Source organism: Meles meles, chromosome 12 (assembly GCF_922984935.1).
Source record: "Meles meles chromosome 12, mMelMel3.1 paternal haplotype, whole genome shotgun sequence".
In the NCBI taxonomy this organism is placed as follows: domain Eukaryota; kingdom Metazoa; phylum Chordata; class Mammalia; order Carnivora; family Mustelidae; genus Meles; species Meles meles.
Window position 1 is genome coordinate 11,286,091 of NC_060077.1, and position 18,751 is coordinate 11,304,841.

Consider the following 18,751-nt stretch of genomic DNA (forward strand, 5'->3'; position numbering starts at 1 on the left):
ATAAAGGCTCTTACCGCGAGGCGGCCTATTCTGCCGCGTATTCCCAGTTCAGGAAAGAACTTGGAACAAGGGCAGACTAGAAACTAGTTGCATACTCTGAGATTAGTGCACGTCCAGTCCCTTACGCTTCCAATACGTATAAATGCTCTTACGGTAAACAGGCCTATGCGGCCGTGTGTTCCCAGTTCAGGAAAGACCTTAGAACAAGGGCAGACTAGGAGACAGTTGGATACTCTGAGTTAAGTGCACTTCAAATCCCTTATGCTTCAAAATGTTATAAACGCTCTTACGGCGAACAGGCCTATGCGGCCTTGTGTTCCCAGTTCAGGAAAGAACTTAGAACAAAGGTAGTCTAGAAGAAGGTTGAATACTCTGAGTTAAGTGCAAGTCCAGTCCCTAAGGCTTCCAATACGAATAAATGCTCATAAGTTGAAGAGGCCTATGCGGTCGGGTGTTCCCAGTTCTGGAAAGACCTTAGAACAAGGGTAGACTGGAAGCCAGTAGAATACTCTGTGCTAAGTGCACGTCCAGTCCCTTAGACTTCCAAAATGTGTAAACACTCTTAAGGCGAACAGGCCTATGCGGCCGTGTGTTCCCAGTTCAGAAAAGAACTTAGTACAAGGGCAGACAAGAATCTTGTTGGATACTCTGAGTTAGGGCACACAACGACGCTTATGCCTCCAAAACCTAAACGCGATCTTCAAGTGAAGATTCACAAATGGCAGTTTGTTCCCAGTTACGGAATGAAGTTAGAACCTGGGCGCACTAGAGGCAAGTTGTATACTCTAAGGTAAGTGCACGCTGTCCCTTCTGCTGCCAAAACGTATAATCGCTCTTAAGGTTAAGTCCCATAAGTGGCAGCCAGTTCCTAGGTGAGGAAAGATCTTAGAACAAGGGCAGACTAGAAACATATTGGACACTCTGAGTTAAATTCAAGTGAAGGCCCTGATGCTTCCCAAACCTACAAATGCACTGAAGATGAACACTCCAAAATGGCAGTGTTTCTCCTGTGGAGGAAAAGTGTTCGAACAAGGGCGGTCTCTGGGCAGGTAGAAGACCCTGAGATAAGTGCTGGGCAATGCGCTTCTGCTTCCAAAAGGTAAAATCCCGGTTAATACTAAAACCCGTTCTAGCAGTGTTTTCCCAGTTAAGGAAAGAAGTTAGAACAAGGACGGTCTGACGATACTTGTATTCTCTGAGTGAAGAGCACACCCAGTCCCTTAGACTGCCAAAACGTATCATCGCTCTTTAGGTGAAGTCTCATTTGAGGCAGTGTGTTCGCAGTTCAAGAAAGAACACAGAGCAAAGGTCGACCACAAGCAGTTGTAAGCTCTAAGTAAAACCAGGCTATGGCTGTAGGCTTCCAAAACGTAGAAAGGCTCTTACTGCGAGGAGGCCTATTCTGCCGCATGTTCCCAGTTCAGGAAAGAACTTGGAACAAGGGCAGACTAGAAACTAGTTGCATACTCTGAGATTAGTGCACGTCCAGTCCCTTACGCTTCCAATACGTATGAATGCTCTTACGGCAAAGAGGCCTATGCGGCCGTGTGTTCCCAGTTCAGGAAAGACCTTAGAACAAGGGCAGAGTAGGAGCCAGATGGATACTCTGAGTTAAGTGCACTTCTAATCCCTTAGGCTTCCAAATGTTATAAACGCTCTTAAGGCGAACAGGCCTATGCGGCCTTGTGTTCCCAGTTCCGAAAAGAACTTAGTACAAGGGCAGACAAGAATCTTGCTGGATCATCTGAGTTAGGGCACACAACGACGCTTATGCCTCCAAAACCTAAACGCGATCTTCAAGTGAAGATTCACAAATGGCAGTTTGTTCCCAGTTACGGAATGAAGTTAGAACCTGGGCGCACTGAAGGCATGTTGAATACTCTAAGGTAATTGCACGCTGTCCCTTCTGCTGCCAAAACGTATAATCGCTCTTAAGGTTAAGTCCCATAAGTGGCAGCCAGTTCCTAGGTGAGGAAAGATCTTAGAACAAGGGCAGACTAGAAACATATTGGACACTCTGAGGTAAATTCACGTGAAGGCCCTGAGGCTTCCAAAACCTACAAACGCACTGAAGAGGAACACTCCTAAACGGCAGGGTTTCCCCAGTGGAGGAAAGGTGTTCGAACAAGGGCGTTCTCTAGACAGGTAGGAGACCGTGAGTTAAGTGCTCGCCAATGCACTTCTGCTTCCAAAACGTTAAATCCCGCTTCATTCTAAAACCCATTCTGGCAGTGTTTTCCCAGTTGAGGAAAGAAGTTAGAAGGACGGTCTGAATGATGCTTGTATACTCTGAGTGAACAGCACACCCAGTCCCTTTGACTGGCAAAACGTATCATCGGTCTTTAGGTGAAGTCTCATTTGAGGCAGTGTGTTCGCAGTTCAGGAAAGAACTAAGAGCAAAGGCGGACGATAAGCATGCTGTAAGCTCTAAGTAAAATGCAGGCTAAGGCCCGGAGGCTTCCAAAACCTATAAAAGCTCTTACGGCGAGGAGGCCTATTCTGCCTTGTCTTCTCCATTCAGGAAAGAACATAGAACAAGGGCAGACTAGAAGCCAGTTGGATACTCTGAGTTAAGTGCACGTCCAGTCCCTTATGCTTCCAAATCGTATCAATGCTCTTACAGCGAACAGGCCTATGCGGCCGTGTGTTCCTAGTTCAGGAAAGAACTTAGAACAAAGGTAGGCTAGAAGCCCGTTGAATACTCTGAGTTAAGTGCACTTCCAGTCCCTAAGGCTTCCAATACGTAAAAATGCTCGTAAGGTGAAGAGGCCTATGTGGTCGTGTGTTCCCAGTTCTCGAAAGAACTTAGAACAAGGAAAGACTGGAAGCCAGCTGAATATTCTGAGTTAAGTGCACATCCAGTCCCTTAGACTTCCAAAATGTGTAAAACTCTTAAGGCGACGAGGCCTATGTGGCTGTGTGTTCCCAGTACAGGAAGGATTTAGAACAAGGGCAGATAGACGCCAGTTGGATACTCTGAGTTAAGTGCACTTCCAGTCCCTTATGCTTCAAATTCGTATCAATGTTCTTACGGGGAACAGGTCTATGCGGACATGTGTTCCCAGTTCAGGAAAGAACTGAGAACAAGGGCAGACTAGAAGCCAGTTGAATTCTCTGAGTTAAGTGCACGTCCAATCCCTAAGGCTTCCAATACGTATAAATGCTCATAAGGTAAAGAGGCCTATGCCGTCGTGAGTTCCCAGTTCTTGAAAGAACTTAGAACAAGGGAAGACTGGAAGCCACCTGAATACTCTGAGTTAAGTGCACGTCCAGTCCCTTAGACTTCCAAAATGTGAAAACCCTCTTAAGGCGAACAGGCCTATGCAGCCGTGTGTTCCCAGTTCAGGAAAGAACTTAGAACAAAGGTAGACTAGGAGCCAGTTGGATACTCGGAGTTAAGTGCACGTCCAGTCCCTATGCTTCCAATACGTTTAAATGTCCTTAAGGCAAAGAGGCCTATGCGGCCTTGTGTTCACAGTTCAGGAAAGACCTTAGAACAAGGGCAGACTAGGAGCCAGTTGGATACTCTGGGTTTAGTGCAATTCTAATCCCTTAAGCTTCCAAGTGTTATAAACGCTCTTAAGGCGAACAGGCCTATGCGACCGTGTGTTCCAGTTCAGGATAGAACTTTAGTACAAGGGCAGACAAGAATCTTGTTGGATACTCTGAGTTAGGGCACACAACGACGCTTATTCTTCCAAAACCTAAACGCGATCTTAAAGTGAAGACTCACAAAAGGCAGTTTGTTCCCAGTTACGGAATGAATTAGAACCTGGGCGCACTGGAGGCAAGTTGTATACTCTAAGGTAAGTGCACGCAAGTCCCTTCTGCTTTCAAAACGTATAATCGCTCTTAAGGTTAAGTCCCATAAGTTTCAGCGAGTTCCTAGGTTAGGAAAGATCTTAGAACAAGGGCGGACTAGAAACATGTGGACACTCTGAGTTAAATTGAAGTGAACGCCCTTTTGCTTCCAAAACCTACAAACGCACAGAAGATGAACACTCTAAAATGGCAGTGTTTCTCCTCTGGAGGAAAGGTGTTCGAACAAGGGCGGTCTCTGGGCAGGTAGAAGACCCTGAGATAAGTGTCGGGCAATGGGCTTCTGCTTCCAAAACGTAAAATCACGATTAATACTAAAACCCATTCTAGCAGTGTTTTCCCAGTTAAGGAAAGAAGTTAGAACAAGGACGGTCTGACGATACTTGTATTCTCTGAGTGAAGAGAACACCCAGTCCCTTAGACTGCCAAAACGTATCATCGCTCTTTAGGTGAAGTCTCATTTGAGGCAGTGTGTTCGCAGTTCAAGAAAGAACACAGAGCAAAGGTGGACCACAAGCAGTTGTAAGCTCTAAGTAAAACCAGGCTAAGGCCGTAGGCTTCCAAAACGTATAAAGGCTCTTACCGCGAGGCGGCCTATTCTGCCGCGTATTCCCAGTTCAGGAAAGAACTTGGAACAAGGGCAGACTAGAAACTAGTTGCATACTCTGAGATTAGTGCACGTCCAGTCCCTTACGCTTCCAATACGTATAAATGCTCTTACGGTAAACAGGCCTATGCGGCCGTGTGTTCCCAGTTCAGGAAAGACCTTAGAACAAGGGCAGACTAGGAGACAGTTGGATACTCTGAGTTAAGTGCACTTCAAATCCCTTATGCTTCGAAATGTTATAAACGCTCTTACGGCGAACAGGCCTATGCGGCCTTGTGTTCCCAGTTCAGGAAAGAACTTAGAACAAAGGTAGTCTAGAAGAAGGTTGAATACTCTGAGTTAAGTGCACGTCCAGTCCCTAAGGCTTCCAATACGAATAAATGCTCATAAGTTGAAGAGGCCTATGCGGTCGGGTGTTCCCAGTTCTGGAAAGACCTTAGAACAAGGGTAGACTGGAAGCCAGTAGAATACTCTGTGCTAAGTGCACGTCCAGTCCCTTAGACTTCCAAAATGTGTAAACACTCTTAAGGCGAACAGGCCTATGCGGCCGTGTGTTCCCAGTTCAGAAAAGAACTTAGTACAAGGGCAGACAAGAATCTTGTTGGATACTCTGAGTTAGGGCACACAACGACGCTTATGCTTAAAAAACCTAAACGCGATCTTCAAGTGAAGATTCACAAATGGCAGTTTGTTCCCAGTTACGGAATGAAGTTAGAACCTGGGCGCACTAGAGGCAAGTTGTATACTCTAAGGTAAGTGCACGCTGTCCCTTCTGCTGCCAAAACGTATAATCGCTCTTAAGGTTAAGTCCCATAAGTGGCAGCCAGTTCCTAGGTGAGGAAAGATCTTAGAACAAGGGCAGACTAGAAACATATTGGACACTCTGAGTTAAATTCAAGTGAAGGCCCTGATGCTTCCCAAACCTACAAATGCACTGAAGATGAACACTCCAAAATGGCAGTGTTTCTCCTGTGGAGGAAAAGTGTTCGAACAAGGGCGGTCTCTGGGCAGGTAGAAGACCCTGAGATAAGTGCTGGGCAATGCGCTTCTGCTTCCAAAAGGTAAAATCCCGGTTAATACTAAAACCCGTTCTAGCAGTGTTTTCCCAGTTAAGGAAAGAAGTTAGAACAAGGACGGTCTGACGATACTTGTATTCTCTGAGTGAAGAGCACACCCAGTCCCTTAGACTGCCAAAACGTATCATCGCTCTTTAGGTGAAGTCTCATTTGAGGCAGTGTGTTCGCAGTTCAAGAAAGAACACAGAGCAAAGGTCGACCACAAGCAGTTGTAAGCTCTAAGTAAAACCAGACTTAGGCCGTAGGCTTCCTAAACTTATAAAGGCTCTTATTGCGAGGAGGCCTATTCTGCCGCGTGTTCCCAATTCAGGAAAGAACTTAGAACAAGGGCAGACTAGAAACTAGTTCCATACTCTGAGATTAGTGCATGTCCAGTCCCTTACGCTTCCAATACGTATGAATGCTCTTACAGCAAACAGGCCTATGCGGCCGTGCGTTACCAGTTCAGGAAAGACCTTAAAACAAGGGCAGACTAGGAGCCAGTTGGATACTCTGAGTTAAGTGCACTTCTAATCCCTTAGGCTTCCAAATGTTATAAACGCTCTTAAGGCAAACAGGCCTATGCGGCCGTGTGTTCCCAGTTCCGAAAAGAACTTAGTACAAGGGCAGACAAGAATCTTGTTGGATACTCTGAGTTAGGGCACACAACGACGCTTATGCTTCCAAAACCTAAACGCGATCTTCAAGTGAAGATTCACAAAAGGTAGTTTGTTCCCAGTTACGGAATGAAGTTAGAACCTGGGCGTACCTGAGGCAAGTTGTATACTCTAAGGTAAGTGCACAGAAGTCCCTTCTGCTTTCAAAACGTATAATCGCTCTTAAGGTTAAGTCCCATAAGTGGCAGCCGGTTCCTAGGTGAGGAAAGATCTTAGAACAAGGGCGGACTAGAAACGTGTTGGACACTCTGAGTTAAATTGAAGTGAACGCCCTTTTGCTTCCAAAACCTACAAACGCACAGAAGATGAACACTCCAAAATGGCAGTGTTTCGCCTGTGGAGGAAAGGTGTTCGAACAAGGGCGGTCTCTAGGCAGGTAGACGACCCTGAGATAAGTGCCGGGCAATGCGCTTCTGCTTCCAAAACGTAAAATCCCGGTTAATACTAAAACCCATTCTAGCAGTGTTTTCCCAGTTAAGGAAAGAAGTTAGAACAAGGACGATCTGACGATACTTGTATTCTCTGCGTGAAGAGCACACCCAGTCCCTTAGACTGCCAAAACGTATCATCGCTCTTTAGGTGAAGTCTCATTTGAGGGAGTGTGTTCGCAGTTTAAGAAAGAACGCAGAGCAAAGGTGGACCACAAGCAGTTGTAAGCTCTAAGTAAAACCAGGCTATGGCTGTAGGCTTCCAAAACGTAGAAAGGCTCTTACTGCGAGGAGGCCTATTCTGCCGCATGTTCCCAGTTCAGGAAAGAACTTGGAACAAGGGCAGACTAGAAACTAGTTGCATACTCTGAGATTAGTGCACGTCCAGTCCCTTACGCTTCCAATACGTATGAATGCTCTTACGGCAAAGAGGCCTATGCGGCCGTGTGTTCCCAGTTCAGGAAAGACCTTAGAACAAGGGCAGAGTAGGAGCCAGATGGATACTCTGAGTTAAGTGCACTTCTAATCCCTTAGGCTTCCAAATGTTATAAACGCTCTTAAGGCGAACAGGCCTATGCGGCCTTGTGTTCCCAGTTCCGAAAAGAACTTAGTACAAGGGCAGACAAGAATCTTGCTGGATCATCTGAGTTAGGGCACACAACGACGCTTATGCTTCCAAAACCTAAACGCGATCTTCAAGTGAAGATTCACAAATGGCAGTTTGTTCCCAGTTATGGAATGAAGTTAGAACCTGGGCGCACTGAAGGCATGTTGAATACTCTAAGGTAATTGCACGCTGCCCCTTCTGCTGCCAAAACGTATAATCGCTCTTAAGGTTAAGTCCCATAAGTGGCAGCCAGTTCCTAGGTGAGGAAAGATCTTAGAACAAGGGCAGACTAGAAACATATTGGACACTCTGAGGTAAATTCACGTGAAGGCCCTGAGGCTTCCAAAACCTACAAACGCACTGAAGAGGAACACTCCTAAACGGCAGGGTTTCCCCAGTGGAGGAAAGGTGTTCGAACAAGGGCGTTCTCTAGGCAGGTAGGAGACCGTGAGTTAAGTGCTCGCCAATGCACTTCTGCTTCCAAAACGTAAAACCCGCTTCATTCTAAAACCCATTATGGCAGTGTTTTCCCAGTTGAGGAAAGAAGTTAGAAGGACGGTCTGAACGATGCTTGTATACTCTGAGTGAACAGCACACCCAGTCCCTTTGACTGGCAAAACGTATCATCGGTCTTTAGGTGAAGTCTCATTTGAGGCAGTGTGTTCGCAGTTCAGGAAAGAACTCAGAGCAAAGGCGGACGATAAGCATGCTGTAAGCTCTAAGTAAAATGCAGCCTAAGGCCCGTAGGCTTCCAAAACCTATAAAGGCTCTGACTGCGAGGAGGCCTATTCTGCCTTGTGTTCTCCATTCAGGAAAGAACATAGAACAAGGGCAGACTAGAAGCCAGTTGGATACTCTGAATTAAGTGCACTTCCAGTCCCTTATGCTTCCAAATCGTATCAATGCTCTTACGGTGAACAGGCCTATGCGGCCGTGTGTTCCCAGTTCAGGAAAGAACTTAGAACAAGGGTAGACTAGAAGCCCATTGAATACTCTGAGTTAAGTGCACGTCCAGTCCCTTGGGCTTCCAATAGTTATAAATGCTCATAAGCTGAAGAAGCCTATGCAGTCGTGTGTTCACAGTTCTCGAAAGAGCTTAGAACAAGGGAAGCCTGGACGCCAGTTGAATACTCTGAGTTAAGTGCACGTCCAGTCCCTTAGACTTCCAAAATGTTTAAACCCTCTTAATGCGAAGAAACCTATGCGTCCGTGTGTTCCCAGATCAGGAAAGAACTTAGAACAAGCGCACACTAGGAGCCAGTTGGATACTCTGATTAAGAGCACTTCTAGTACCTTAGGCTTCCAAATGTTATAAACGCTCTTAAGGCGAACAGACCTATGCGGCCGTGTGTTCCCAGTTCCGAAAAGAAATTAGTACAAGGGCAGACAAGAATCTTGTTGGATACTCTGAGTTAGGGCACAGAACGACGCTTATGCTTCCAAAACCTAAACGCGATCTTAAAGTGAAGATTCGCAAATGGCAGTTCCTTCCCAGTTTTGGAATTAAGTTAGAACCTGTGCACACAGGAGGCAAGCTGAATACTCTAAGGTAAGTGCACGTAAGACCCTTCTGCTGCCAAAACGTATAATCGCTTTTAAGGTTAAGTCCCATAAATGGCAGTGAGTTCCCAGGTGAGGAAAGATCTTAGAACAAGGGCAGACTAGAAACATGTTGGGGACTCTGAGTTAAATTGAAGTGAACGCCCTTTTGCTTCCAAAACCTACAAACGCACAGAAGATGAACACTCCAAAATGGCAGTGATTCTCCTGTGGAGGAAAGTTGTTCGAACAAGGGCGGTCTCTGGGCAGGTAGAATACTTTAGATAAGGGCCCGCCAATGCGCTTCTGCTTCCAAAACGTAAAATCCATTCTAGCAGTGTTTTCCCAGTTAAGGAAAGAAGTTAGAACAAGGACGGTCTGACGATACTTGTATTCTCTGCATGAAGAGCAACCCAGTCCCTTAGACTGCCAAAACGTATCATCGCTCTTTAGGTGAAGTCTCATTTGAGGCAGTGTGTTCGCAGTTCAAGAAAGAACGCAGAGCAAAGGTGGACCACAAGCAGTTGTAAGCTCTAAGTACAACCAGGCTAAGGCCGTAGGCTTCCAAAACGTAGAAAGGCTCTTCCTGCGAGGAGGCCTATTCTGCCGAGTGTTCCCAGTTCAGGAAAGAACTTGGAACAAGGGCAGACTAGAGACTAGTTGCATACTCTGAGATTAGTGCACGTCCAGTCCCTTACGCTTCCAATACGTATGAATGCTCTTACGGCAAAGAGGCCTATGCGGCCGTGTGTTCCCAGTTCAGGAAAGACCTTAGAACAAGGGCAGAGTAGGAGCCAGATGGATACTCTGAGTTAAGTGCACTTCTAATCCCTTAGGCTTCCAAATGTTATAAACGCTCTTAAGGCGAACAGGCCTATGCGGCCTTGTGTTCCCAGTTCCGAAAAGAACTTAGTACAAGGGCAGACAAGAATCTTGCTGGATCATCTGAGTTAGGGCACACAACGACGCTTATGCCTCCAAAACCTAAACGCGATCTTCAAGTGAAGATTCACAAATGGCAGTTTGTTCCCAGTTATGGAATGAAGTTAGAACCTGGGCGCACTGAAGGCATGTTGAATACTCTAAGGTAATTGCACGCTGTCCCTTCTGCTGCCAAAATGTATAATCGCTCATAAGGTTAAGTCCCATAAGTGGCAGCCAGTTCCTAGGTGAGGAAAGATCTTAGAACAAGGGCAGACTAGAAACATATTGGACACTCTGAGGTAAATTCACGTGAAGGCCCTGAGGCTTCCAAAACCTACAAACGCACTGAAGAGGAACACTCCTAAACGGCAGGGTTTCCCCAGTGGAGGAAAGGTGTTCGAACAAGGGCGTTCTCTAGACAGGTAGGAGACCGTGAGTTAAGTGCTCGCCAATGCACTTCTGCTTCCAAAACGTAAAACCCGCTTCATTCTAAAACCCATTCTGGCAGTGTTTTCCCAGTTGAGGAAAGAAGTTAGAAGGACGGTCTGAACGATGCTTGTATACTCTGAGTGAACAGCACACCCAGTCCCTTTGACTGGCAAAACGTATCATCGGTCTTTAGGTGAAGTCTCATTTGAGGCAGTGTGTTCGCAGTTCAGGAAAGAACTCAGAGCAAAGGCGGACGATAAGCATGCTGTAAGCTCTAAGTAAAATGCAGGCTAAGGCCCGGAGGCTTCCAAAACCTATAAAAGCTCTTACGGCGAGGAGGCCTATTCTGCCTTGTCTTCTCCATTCAGGAAAGAACATAGAACAAGGGCAGACTAGAAGCCAGTTGGATACTCTGAGTTAAGTGCACGTCCAGTCCCTTATGCTTCCAAATCGTATCAATGCTCTTACAGCGAACAGGCCTATGCGGCCGTGTGTTCCTAGTTCAGGAAAGAACTTAGAACAAAGGTAGGCTAGAAGCCCGTTGAATACTCTGAGTTAAGTGCACTTCCAGTCCCTAAGGCTTCCAATACGTAAAAATGCTCGTAAGGTGAAGAGGCCTATGTGGTCGTGTGTTCCCAGTTCTCGAAAGAACTTAGAACAAGGAAAGACTGGAAGCCAGCTGAATATTCTGAGTTAAGTGCACGTCCAGTCCCTTAGACTTCCAAAATGTGTAAAACTCTTAAGGCGACGAGGCCTATGTGGCTGTGTGTTCCCAGTACAGGAAGGATTTAGAACAAGGGCAGATAGACGCCAGTTGGATACTCTGAGTTAAGTGCACTTCCAGTCCCTTATGCTTCAAATTCGTATCAATGTTCTTACGGGGAACAGGTCTATGCGGACATGTGTTCCCAGTTCAGGAAAGAACTGAGAACAAGGGCAGACTAGAAGCCAGTTGAATTCTCTGAGTTAAGTGCACGTCCAATCCCCAAGGCTTCCAATACGTATAAATGCTCATAAGGTAAAGAGGCCTATGCCGTCGTGAGTTCCCAGTTCTTGAAAGAACTTAGAACAAGGGAAGACTGGAAGCCACCTGAATACTCTGAGTTAAGTGCACGTCCAGTCCCTTAGACTTCCAAAATGTGAAAACCCTCTTAAGGCGAACAGGCCTATGCAGCCGTGTGTTCCCAGTTCAGGAAAGAACTTAGAACAAAGGTAGACTAGGAGCCAGTTGGATACTCGGAGTTAAGTGCACGTCCAGTCCCTATGCTTCCAATACGTTTAAATGTCCTTAAGGCAAAGAGGCCTATGCGGCCTTGTGTTCACAGTTCAGGAAAGACCTTAGAACAAGGGCAGACTAGGAGCCAGTTGGATACTCTGGGTTTAGTGCAATTCTAATCCCTTAAGCTTCCAAGTGTTATAAACGCTCTTAAGGCGAACAGGCCTATGCGACCGTGTGTTCCAGTTCAGGATAGAACTTTAGTACAAGGGCAGACAAGAATCTTGTTGGATACTCTGAGTTAGGGCACACAACGACGCTTATTCTTCCAAAACCTAAACGCGATCTTAAAGTGAAGACTCACAAAAGGCAGTTTGTTCCCAGTTACGGAATGAATTAGAACCTGGGCGCACTGGAGGCAAGTTGTATACTCTAAGGTAAGTGCACGCAAGTCCCTTCTGCTTTCAAAACGTATAATCGCTCTTAAGGTTAAGTCCCATAAGTTTCAGCGAGTTCCTAGGTTAGGAAAGATCTTAGAACAAGGGCGGACTAGAAACATGTGGACACTCTGAGTTAAATTGAAGTGAACGCCCTTTTGCTTCCAAAACCTACAAACGCACAGAAGATGAACACTCTAAAATGGCAGTGTTTCTCCTCTGGAGGAAAGGTGTTCGAACAAGGGCGGTCTCTGGGCAGGTAGAAGACCCTGAGATAAGTGTCGGGCAATGGGCTCCTGCTTCCAAAACGTAAAATCACGATTAATACTAAAACCCATTCTAGCAGTGTTTTCCCAGTTAAGGAAAGAAGTTAGAACAAGGACGGTCTGACGATACTTGTATTCTCTGAGTGAAGAGAACACCCAGTCCCTTAGACTGCCAAAACGTATCATCGCTCTTTAGGTGAAGTCTCATTTGAGGCAGTGTGTTCGCAGTTCAAGAAAGAACACAGAGCAAAGGTGGACCACAAGCAGTTGTAAGCTCTAAGTAAAACCAGGCTATGGCCGTAGGCTTCCAAAACGTATAAAGGCTCTTACCGCGAGGAGGCCTATTCTGCCGCGTATTCCCAGTTCAGGAAAGAACTTGGAACAAGGGCAGACTAGAAACTAGTTGCATACTCTGAGATTAGTGCACGTCCAGTCCCTTACGCTTCCAATACGTATAAATGCTCTTACGGTAAACAGGCCTATGCGGCCGTGTGTTCCCAGTTCAGGAAAGACCTTAGAACAAGGGCAGACTAGGAGACAGTTGGATACTCTGAGTTAAGTGCACTTCAAATCCCTTATGCTTCGAAATGTTATAAACGCTCTTACGGCGAACAGGCCTATGCGGCCTTGTGTTCCCAGTTCAGGAAAAAACTTAGAACAAAGGTAGTCTAGAAGAAGGTTGAATACTCTGAGTTAAGTGCACGTCCAGTCCCTAAGGCTTCCAATACGAATAAATGCTCATAAGTTGAAGAGGCCTATGCGGTCGGGTGTTCCCAGTTCTGGAAAGACCTTAGAACAAGGGTAGATTGGAAGCCAGTAGAATACTCTGTGCTAAGTGCACGTCCAGTCCCTTAGACTTCCAAAATGTGTAAACACTCTTAAGGCGAACAGGCCTATGCAGCCGTGTGTTCCCAGTTCAGAAAAGAACTTAGTACAAGGGCAGACAAGAATCTTGTTGGATACTCTGAGTTAGGGCACACAACGACGCTTATGCTTAAAAAACCTAAACGCGATCTTCAAGTGAAGATTCACAAATGGCAGTTTGTTCCCAGTTACGGAATGAAGTTAGAACCTGGGCGCACTAGAGGCAAGTTGTATACTCTAAGGTAAGTGCACGCTGTCCCTTCTGCTGCCAAAACGTATAATCGCTCTTAAGGTTAAGTCCCATAAGTGGCAGCCAGTTCCTAGGTGAGGAAAGATCTTAGAACAAGGGCAGACTAGAAACATATTGGACACTCTGAGTTAAATTCAAGTGAAGGCCCTGATGCTTCCCAAACCTACAAATGCACTGAAGATGAACACTCCAAAATGGCAGTGTTTCTCCTGTGGAGGAAAAGTGTTCGAACAAGGGCGGTCTCTGGGCAGGTAGAAGACCCTGAGATAAGTGCTGGGCAATGCGCTTCTGCTTCCAAAAGGTAAAATCCCGGTTAATACTAAAACCCGTTCTAGCAGTGTTTTCCCAGTTAAGGAAAGAAGTTAGAACAAGGACGGTCTGACGATACTTGTATTCTCTGAGTGAAGAGCACACCCAGTCCCTTAGACTGCCAAAACGTATCATCGCTCTTTAGGTGAAGTCTCATTTGAGGCAGTGTGTTCGCAGTTCAAGAAAGAACACAGAGCAAAGGTCGACCACAAGCAGTTGTAAGCTCTAAGTAAAACCAGGCTATGGCTGTAGGCTTCCAAAACGTAGAAAGGCTCTTACTGCGAGGAGGCCTATTCTGCCGCATGTTCCCAGTTCAGGAAAGAACTTGGAACAAGGGCAGACTAGAAACTAGTTGCATACTCTGAGATTAGTGCACGTCCAGTCCCTTACGCTTCCAATACGTATAAATGCTCTTACGGTAAACAGGCCTATGCGGCCGTGTGTTCCCAGTTCAGGAAAGACCTTAGAACAAGGGCAGACTAGGAGACAGTTGGATACTCTGAGTTAAGTGCACTTCAAATCCCTTATGCTTCGAAATGTTATAAACGCTCTTACGGCGAACAGGCCTATGCGGCCTTGTGTTCCCAGTTCAGGAAAAAACTTAGAACAAAGGTAGTCTAGAAGAAGGTTGAATACTCTGAGTTAAGTGCACGTCCAGTCCCTAAGGCTTCCAATACGAATAAATGCTCATAAGTTGAAGAGGCCTATGCGGTCGGGTGTTCCCAGTTCTGGAAAGACCTTAGAACAAGGTAGATTGGAAGCCAGTAGAATACTCTGTGCTAAGTGCACGTCCAGTCCCTTAGACTTCCAAAATGTGTAAACACTCTTAAGGCGAACAGGCCTATGCGGCCGTGTGTTCCCAGTTCAGAAAAGAACTTAGTACAAGGGCAGACAAGAATCTTGTTGGATACTCTGAGTTAGGGCACACAACGACGCTTATGCTTAAAAAACCTAAACGCGATCTTCAAGTGAAGATTCACAAATGGCAGTTTGTTCCCAGTTACGGAATGAAGTTAGAACCTGGGCGCACTAGAGGCAAGTTGTATACTCTAAGGTAAGTGCACGCTGTCCCTTCTGCTGCCAAAACGTATAATCGCTCTTAAGGTTAAGTCCCATAAGTGGCAGCCAGTTCCTAGGTGAGGAAAGATCTTAGAACAAGGGCAGACTAGAAACATATTGGACACTCTGAGTTAAATTCAAGTGAAGGCCCTGATGCTTCCCAAACCTACAAATGCACTGAAGATGAACACTCCAAAATGGCAGTGTTTCTCCTGTGGAGGAAAAGTGTTCGAACAAGGGCGGTCTCTGGGCAGGTAGAAGACCCTGAGATAAGTGCTGGGCAATGCGCTTCTGCTTCCAAAAGGTAAAATCCCGGTTAATACTAAAACCCGTTCTAGCAGTGTTTTCCCAGTTAAGGAAAGAAGTTAGAACAAGGACGGTCTGACGATACTTGTATTCTCTGAGTGAAGAGCACACCCAGTCCCTTAGACTGCCAAAACGTATCATCGCTCTTTAGGTGAAGTCTCATTTGAGGCAGTGTGTTCGCAGTTCAAGAAAGAACACAGAGCAAAGGTCGACCACAAGCAGTTGTAAGCTCTAAGTAAAACCAGGCTATGGCTGTAGGCTTCCAAAACGTAGAAAGGCTCTTACTGCGAGGAGGCCTATTCTGCCGCATGTTCCCAGTTCAGGAAAGAACTTGGAACAAGGGCAGACTAGAAACTAGTTGCATACTCAGATTAGTGCACGTCCAGTCCCTTACGCTTCCAATACGTATGAATGCTCTTACGGCAAAGAGGCCTATGCGGCCGTGTGTTCCCAGTTCAGGAAAGACCTTAGAACAAGGGCAGAGTAGGAGCCAGATGGATACTCTGAGTTAAGTGCACTTCTAATCCCTTAGGCTTCCAAATGTTATAAACGCTCTTAAGGCGAACAGGCCTATGCGGCCTTGTGTTCCCAGTTCCGAAAAGAACTTAGTACAAGGGCAGACAAGAATCTTGCTGGATCATCTGAGTTAGGGCACACAACGACGCTTATGCTTCCAAAACCTAAACGCGATCTTCAAGTGAAGATTCACAAATGGCAGTTTGTTCCCAGTTATGGAATGAAGTTAGAACCTGGGCGCACTGAAGGCATGTTGAATACTCTAAGGTAATTGCACGCTGCCCCTTCTGCTGCCAAAACGTATAATCGCTCTTAAGGTTAAGTCCCATAAGTGGCAGCCAGTTCCTAGGTGAGGAAAGATCTTAGAACAAGGGCAGACTAGAAACATATTGGACACTCTGAGGTAAATTCACGTGAAGGCCCTGAGGCTTCCAAAACCTACAAACGCACTGAAGAGGAACACTCCTAAACGGCAGGGTTTCCCCAGTGGAGGAAAGGTGTTCGAACAAGGGCGTTCTCTAGGCAGGTAGGAGACCGTGAGTTAAGTGCTCGCCAATGCACTTCTGCTTCCAAAACGTAAAACCCGCTTCATTCTAAAACCCATTATGGCAGTGTTTTCCCAGTTGAGGAAAGAAGTTAGAAGGACGGTCTGAACGATGCTTGTATACTCTGAGTGAACAGCACACCCAGTCCCTTTGACTGGCAAAACGTATCATCGGTCTTTAGGTGAAGTCTCATTTGAGGCAGTGTGTTCGCAGTTCAGGAAAGAACTCAGAGCAAAGGCGGACGATAAGCATGCTGTAAGCTCTAAGTAAAATGCAGCCTAAGGCCCGTAGGCTTCCAAAACCTATAAAGGCTCTGACTGCGAGGAGGCCTATTCTGCCTTGTGTTCTCCATTCAGGAAAGAACATAGAACAAGGGCAGACTAGAAGCCAGTTGGATACTCTGAATTAAGTGCACTTCCAGTCCCTTATGCTTCCAAATCGTATCAATGCTCTTACGGTGAACAGGCCTATGCGGCCGTGTGTTCCCAGTTCAGGAAAGAACTTAGAACAAGGGTAGACTAGAAGCCCATTGAATACTCTGAGTTAAGTGCACGTCCAGTCCCTTGGGCTTCCAATAGTTATAAATGCTCATAAGCTGAAGAAGCCTATGCAGTCGTGTGTTCACAGTTCTCGAAAGAGCTTAGAACAAGGGAAGCCTGGACGCCAGTTGAATACTCTGAGTTAAGTGCACGTCCAGTCCCTTAGACTTCCAAAATGTTTAAACCCTCTTAATGCGAAGAAACCTATGCGTCCGTGTGTTCCCAGATCAGGAAAGAACTTAGAACAAGCGCACACTAGGAGCCAGTTGGATACTCTGATTAAGAGCACTTCTAGTACCTTAGGCTTCCAAATGTTATAAACGCTCTTAAGGCGAACAGACCTATGCGGCCGTGTGTTCCCAGTTCCGAAAAGAAATTAGTACAAGGGCAGACAAGAATCTTGTTGGATACTCTGAGTTAGGGCACAGAACGACGCTTATGCTTCCAAAACCTAAACGCGATCTTAAAGTGAAGATTCGCAAATGGCAGTTCCTTCCCAGTTTTGGAATTAAGTTAGAACCTGTGCACACAGGAGGCAAGCTGAATACTCTAAGGTAAGTGCACGTAAGACCCTTCTGCTGCCAAAACGTATAATCGCTTTTAAGGTTAAGTCCCATAAATGGCAGTGAGTTCCCAGGTGAGGAAAGATCTTAGAACAAGGGCAGACTAGAAACATGTTGGGGACTCTGAGTTAAATTGAAGTGAACGCCCTTTTGCTTCCAAAACCTACAAACGCACAGAAGATGAACACTCCAAAATGGCAGTGATTCTCCTGTGGAGGAAAGTTGTTCGAACAAGGGCGGTCTCTGGGCAGGTAGAATACTTTAGATAAGGGCCCGCCAATGCGCTTCTGCTTCCAAAACGTAAAATCCATTCTAGCAGTGTTTTCCCAGTTAAGGAAAGAAGTTAGAACAAGGACGGTCTGACGATACTTGTATTCTCTGCATGAAGAGCAACCCAGTCCCTTAGACTGCCAAAACGTATCATCGCTCTTTAGGTGAAGTCTCATTTGAGGCAGTGTGTTCGCAGTTCAAGAAAGAACGCAGAGCAAAGGTGGACCACAAGCAGTTGTAAGCTCTAAGTACAACCAGGCTAAGGCCGTAGGCTTCCAAAACGTAGAAAGGCTCTTCCTGCGAGGAGGCCTATTCTGCCGAGTGTTCCCAGTTCAGGAAAGAACTTGGAACAAGGGCAGACTAGAGACTAGTTGCATACTCTGAGATTAGTGCACGTCCAGTCCCTTACGCTTCCAATACGTATGAATGCTCTTACGGCAAAGAGGCCTATGCGGCCGTGTGTTCCCAGTTCAGGAAAGACCTTAGAACAAGGGCAGAGTAGGAGCCAGATGGATACTCTGAGTTAAGTGCACTTCTAATCCCTTAGGCTTCCAAATGTTATAAACGCTCTTAAGGCGAACAGGCCTATGCGGCCTTGTGTTCCCAGTTCCGAAAAGAACTTAGTACAAGGGCAGACAAGAATCTTGCTGGATCATCTGAGTTAGGGCACACAACGACGCTTATGCCTCCAAAACCTAAACGCGATCTTCAAGTGAAGATTCACAAATGGCAGTTTGTTCCCAGTTATGGAATGAAGTTAGAACCTGGGCGCACTGAAGGCATGTTGAATACTCTAAGGTAATTGCACGCTGTCCCTTCTGCTGCCAAAACGTATAATCGCTCATAAGGTTAAGTCCCATAAGTGGCAGCCAGTTCCTAGGTGAGGAAAGATCTTAGAACAAGGGCAGACTAGAAACATATTGGACACTCTGAGGTAAATTCACGTGAAGGCCCTGAGGCTTCCAAAACCTACAAACGCACTGAAGAGGAACACTCCTAAACGGCAGGGTTTCCCCAGTGGAGGAAAGGTGTTCGAACAAGGGCGTTCTCTAGACAGGTAGGAGACCGTGAGTTAAGTGCTCGCCAATGCACTTCTGCTTCCAAAACGTAAAACCCGCTTCATTCTAAAACCCATTCTGGCAGTGTTTTCCCAGTTGAGGAAAGAAGTTAGAAGGACGGTCTGAACGATGCTTGTATACTCTGAGTGAACAGCACACCCAGTCCCTTTGACTGGCAAAACGTATCATCGGTCTTTAGGTGAAGTCTCATTTGAGGCAGTGTGTTCGCAGTTCAGGAAAGAACTCAGAGCAAAGGCGGACGATAAGCATGCTGTAAGCTCTAAGTAAAATGCAGGCTAAGGCCCGGAGGCTTCCAAAACCTATAAAAGCTCTTACGGCGAGGAGGCCTATTCTGCCTTGTCTTCTCCATTCAGGAAAGAACATAGAACAAGGGCAGACTAGAAGCCAGTTGGATACTCTGAGTTAAGTGCACGTCCAGTCCCTTATGCTTCCAAATCGTATCAATGC